Genomic DNA, 6,260 nt, shown 5'->3' on the forward strand with positions numbered 1-6,260 from the left:
CTGTCGCCTACTCACACCTGAGGAAGGTGTTTCACTTGTGCGTGTAGCTGGCACAGATCGACCACAACAACAGTATGCAAAGGGTGTATCTCACTGTACCATATGCAGACTAGGCTGCAATTTATTTTTTTCCCCTAAATGGGTTTTTATTGATAAGCGGAATACAACAGTATGCAAAGGGTGTATCTCACTGTAACATATGCAGACTAGGCTGCACTGAATTTTTTTCCCCCTAAATGGGTTTTTATTGATAAGCGGAATACAACAACAGTATGCAAAGGGTGTATCTCACTGTACCATAAGCAGACTAGGCTGCAATTTATTTTTTTATCCCCTAAATGGGTTTTTATTAATAAGCGGAATACAACAACAGTATGCAAAGGGTGTATCTCACTGTACCATATGCAGACTAGGCTGCAATTTAATTTTTTTCCCCTAAATGGGTTTTTATTGCAAAGCGGAATACAGCGGCAGTATCCAATGGGTGTATCTCACTGTAACGTATGAATGAAAAACTGAAAAATAATTGTCCCCTTAATTGGTGCTTGTTGAATAGCAGATTTGAACTGCAGTGTCTAAATGCTGTATGTCACAGTAAAATATGAAGGAAACATTTTTTTTTTTTTTAAATCCAGATTAAGCAGACATATATGCACTGAGCTTGCATTACATGGTTGCTACACGCCGCACACCGTAACAGGTTGAATACTGCTGTTGTTCTATTCCACTACTGAATAAAAAAAACCCTTTTGAATGAAAAACTGAAAAAAAAATGTTTTCCCTAAATACTGAAAAATAATTATTTTTGCCTTACATTGGTGCTTTTTGAAGAGCAGATTAGGAAAAGCAGTGTCTAAACACTGTATGTCAAAGTAAAATATGAAGGAAAAACGTTTTTTTCTTTTTTAAATCCAGATTAAGCAGACACATGTGCACTCAGCTTGCATGAAATGGCCGCTACACACCGAACGCCGCCCACCTAACAGACTGATAAAAGTTTTTTTTTCTCCCTCCTCCTCCTCACTGGGCTCAGGTCAGGGCAAAAAGATTGTGCATTGCACCCCCACACAATAAAATCAATGTAGATCGCTGTCTAAAGAAGATTCTTCCTATTCTTTCCCTGAAAGCAATCTCCAGCCTGCCCCTACATTAATCTCCTATCTCTCCCTCAGCAGCATCAGGAACCTCTCCCTACAGTAGTAAGAGCAGAGTGACGTGCGGCGCTATGTGACTCCAGCTTATATAGAGTCTGGGTCACATGCTGCACTGGCCAATCACAGCCATGCCATTAGTAGGCATGGCTGTGATGGCTTCTAAGGGCACACCAGTTAAACGATTGCTGATTGGCTGCCTTGCACCTGTTGAAACCGCGCCATTAAAACTGCGCCAAAACATACTGAACAACGGACAGTATCCCGAACATACAGTGAAATGTTCGTGTCCGGGTACCGAATACCCAAAAGTCTGGTACGATCCTGAGCAATACAGTCCCGGTTTGCTCAACCCTGCTAGTGAACTTTATTGGACTGCGTGTTTCCTTTGCGCTTACCATTATCCAAACTTGTACCATTAACAACAATGGGCTGCATTTAGATCAGTAAAAAAATGCCTACATGCCTAAAAACATGGCCTTTGAAAAAGATGCGTAAACTTGCGTACAGACGGGTAAACACACATATGCGCATAAATTACTCCACTCAAATGTAAAAAACTGTATTTTTGTTTTACAGCTCTGTACTCATCGTTCTATTACTGATCTTTACACAGCTGTATGTATGCTTCCATAGACCACAATGCATCTATATCCAGATCAGGAAAAAAAAAGTGATTTTTACTCCTGTTGGCAAGAGGCCTTAGGCATACGGTGTGTAAGAGGCCTATTTGTCCTGGTACCAAACGTGATCAGAAAATTCAAAGATTTAGACCAGTTGCACACATGCGTAATCATTTAACTTTTTGACAGAAAGTCAGTGAATAAAACAACTGTGTGTAAAGACCTGAGTTACATAGTTACATAGTAGTTGAGGTTGAATAAAGACAAATGTCCATCCAGTTCAACCCGTGTAGGTGTGTGTGTCCGTAATCATCTCTCATACCCCTGAATGCTCTGATCCTTGAGATGTACGTCCAAGAGTCTTTTGAAAGCCACCATACTTCCCGCAGAAACCACCTCTTGTGGTAGAGAATTCCACAATCTTGTAGCCCTGACAGTAAAGAACCCCCTGCATTTCCTGAGGTTAAAACGCTTCTCCTCTAATCGCATTGTATGCCCCTGAGTCCTCATGCAATCCTTTCAACCGAATAGCTTTTTTTATATGCTGAGATCACCATTGAGGTATTTATACATTTCTATCATGTCCCCTCTCAGGCATCTCTTCTTCAGGGAAAATAAATCAAGCGATTGCAGACGCTCTTCATAATTAAGGTCTGGACTCTCTCCAGCTCCAACACATCCCTCCTGAGAACTGGTGACCAGAACTGGACAGAATACTCCAGATGCGGTCGGAACCAGAGTTTTATAAAGTGGAAGGATTATAGTCTTATCTCTGGAATACATCCCTTTCTTTATGCATGCTAATATTCTGCTGGCTTTGGCAGCTGCCGCTTGACATTGCATGCTTTTGCTTAGTCTATCCTCTACCAAGACTCCCAGATCTTTCTCCATTTTTGATTCCCCCAAAGGCAATGAGTAATGTTGATTATAGGCGAGCAAAGGTGCGTAAGGGTATAGACAATTAAAATAGTTTTTCATTGCCAGGGTTGTAATATACTCATTTAACTGCTTGCTGACTGCCCGCCACAGATGTACAGCCGCTCCCAGACAAATCGCTGTACATGTACAATGCTCGCTCTGGGGAGTCTAGGGGGCCAGGGCGCGCCGTGCTCCCGCCCCCGCTCGCCAGCGGGGAAGCCGATGACTGACGACCGACTGACACCTGCGATCGTTCCCTGCTGAGAGAGAAAGACAGTCGGCTGTTGTAAACACAGCTGACCGTCCTTCTCCCTGGGATGATCACAGAGTGCCTGCGATCCTACTATATAGGATCACATGTCTCTATGATCATTTCAGAAGCCACGCCCCCCACACTTAGAATCACTCCCCTAGGCTCACATTTAACCCCTTGATCACCCACAGTGTTAACCCCTTCCCTGCCAGTGTCATTATTACAGTAACAGTGCATATTTATAGCACTGATTACTGTAGTAATGTCACTGGTACCCCCAAAAGTGTCAAAAATGTCTGCCGCAGTGTCGCAGTCCCGCAAAAAAATTGCAGATCGCCGCCATTACTAGTAAAAAAAAACAAAAATAATAAAAATGACAAATCTTTCCCGTAGTTTGTAGACGCAATAAATTTTGCGCAAACCAATCAAAATACGCTTATTGCAATTTTTCTTTTACCAAAAATATGTAGCAGAAAACAAATTGGCCTAAAATGTTAAAAAATTTTGATTTTTACATTTTTTCTTTTGAGAATGTTATATAGCAGAAAGTAAAAAAAAAAAATATATACCGTATTTTCCGGCGTATAAGACGACTGGGCGTATAAGACGACCCCCCTATTACATGATCTGCTGGTAATACTTATACTTAGGTTACCTTGGAGATATTATACTCGGCGTATAAGACGACCCCCCATTTTTGGGGGATTTTTTTGAGGTTCAAAAGTAGTCTTATACGCCAGAAAATACAGTATTTTTTTTTTTCAGAATTGTCGCACTTTTTTTGTTTATAGAGAAAAAAATAAAAATTGCAGAGGTGATCAAATGACACCAAAAGAAAGCTCTATTTGTGGGGAAAAAAAGGACATAAATTTTATTTGGGTACAGCGTCGCATGACCGTGCAATTGTCTGTTAAAGTAACGCAGTGCCGAATCGCAAAATAGGGCCTGGTCATTAACGGGGGCAAATCTTAAGGGGGGAAATCTTAAGGGGGAAAATCTTCTGGTCCAGAAGTGGTTAAGGAGGATACAACTTTAAAAAGAATTCATTTCTCTGCGTAACTCAATTCACAGAAATGCTAAATTTGATGGAATTTCTCGTTGAATAAAAAACTAGATCAGCCTTTCTCAACTAGCGTTCCGTGGAACCCTAAGGTTTCTAGGGGTTCCTTGAACAATAAGCAATTTCTGCCACTCAGATTCCTCCCAAAGACCACAAATAGAAGGAGCATTGTACACAAGGACCATCATACTAATGTACCATGAGCTGTAGATATAGCAGTTATTAGCAGGGGGTTCCCTGAGACTGGAAATATTTTTTAAGGGTTTCTTTATATTAAAAAACTTTAAGAAAGGCTGCACTAGATGGTTTCATGAAAACAAGATGATAAAAAGTTATATACAATCATGTTAGTAAGAATTCAGCTGCAGTCTGGTAAATTTGCAGCAGATGGCGCTGCAGAACCAGGATGACACCAATGTGCCTTCACATCTGTGAAAGAAGCAATCACATACCTGTGAGGATAAGAGAAGCAAAATTACTAGAAGGTAAAATAATAATTCTAGGACATCTGCTTAGTTGTTGTGGACCAAGAGGGAAATAACGTAGTTGTCCCCTCCAGCAAAAACCTGCTGTTTTCTGTCCCTTGGCTCCAAGGCACCAACTGCTTCACTGTTTAGATGCCAATCCAATTGTAATGCTTGCAATTCACCCCGGGACCTGTTTATTTTAAACTTTATCAAGTATAGAGGAACAACTGTGTTAGACGGGGGAAAAAAGAGCATCTGTTGAAAGAAAATTGTGTGTATCCTGTGGAGTGAGCTTGGAGGAGCCGGATTTACACACTGGAATTGGTTGGAAAACCACTGCAGTGCAATGCAGCACACTTTTCAATTATAAAATGGTATTAGGAGACAAACCCTGCACACGAGGAAGCAGATTTTCTTTGAATTTCAATGTTTCGTTTACTTATGATACACTTTAAAAGAAAATCTATCAGGATAGAAACATGGGAGCTGCCCCCGTGACTTAGTTGTTTTTAAAGGTCTAGGCTCCAGGGCTCCCTTCCTTTGACTCAATTCATTTACAGTAAGCGTGTACATTTGAGTCGTCCTAACGTATAAAAAGAATAGTTTTTTCTGGGTCCCTTAAAGTGTGGGTTCACCTTTACAGAAAAAATGTAAATGTGAACTAACACCGGAAACCTTCCCCACCAGCCTCTACTGTACTTACTAGGGATAGACCAATTATCGTCAAGGCCGATATGCACTTTCCCCGATATATCGGTATTGGCCGCGGAACTGGCCGATATTGCCGATATTTGTGTGATGTCATTCTGCCTTCTTAGGCTGCCTCCCTGGCCTTGGACAACCTCATCTGGAGTCGGAGCTAGTCTCGTGAGAGTGTATCACAGCCATACACCCACCCACAGCAGCCCGGTGCCAGCCAGCCACTCACATCCACAGGCCCTGTACCAGCCAGCCAGCCAAAGGCACTGTGCCAGCAAGCCAGTCAGCCACCCACAGGCCCTGTACCAGCCAGCCACCCACAGGCCCTGTACCAGCCAGCCACCCACAGGCCCTGTACCAGCCAGCCACCCACAGGCCCTGTACCAGCCAGCCACCCACAGGCCCTGTACCAGTCAGCCACCCACAGCCCCTGTGCCAGCCAGCCACCCACCCACCACAGGGTGCCAGACAGCCAGCCACCCACCACAGGGTGCCAGACAGCCAGCCAGCCACCTACCCACAGACAGGGTGCCAGACAGCCAGCCACCCGCAGGCCCTATACCAGCTAGCCACAGGCACTGTACCAGCCAGCCACCCAGAGCCCCTGTGCCAGCCAGCCAGCCACCCACCACAGGGTGCCAGACAGCCAGCCACCCACCCACAGACAGGGTGCCAGACAGCCAGCCACCCACAGGCCCTATACCAGCTAGCCACAGGCACTGTACCAGCCAGCCACTCACATCCACAGGCCCTGTACCAGCCAGGCAGCGACAGGCACTGTACAAGCGAGCCACCCAGCCACCCACAGGCCCTGTACCAGCCACCCACAGGCCCTGTACCAGCCAGCCACAGGCACTGTACCAGCCAGCTTCCCACAGGCCCTGTGCCAGCCACTCACCTATCACAGGGTGCCAGCCAGCCACCCACCACAGGGTGCTAGCCAACCAGCCACCCACCAGAGGGTGCCAGACAGCCACCCACCACAGGGTGCCAGCAAGCCAGCCATTAAGCATTAAACAAAAATTAACTTGTTCGGTACCAGATTTGTGTCAAAAATTGTCTTTATTTTTCAAAACTTTAAATGTACAA

This window comes from Pelophylax lessonae (genome assembly GCF_965119305.1).
Source record: "Pelophylax lessonae genome assembly, chromosome: 7".
In the NCBI taxonomy this organism is placed as follows: Eukaryota; Metazoa; Chordata; class Amphibia; order Anura; family Ranidae; genus Pelophylax; species Pelophylax lessonae.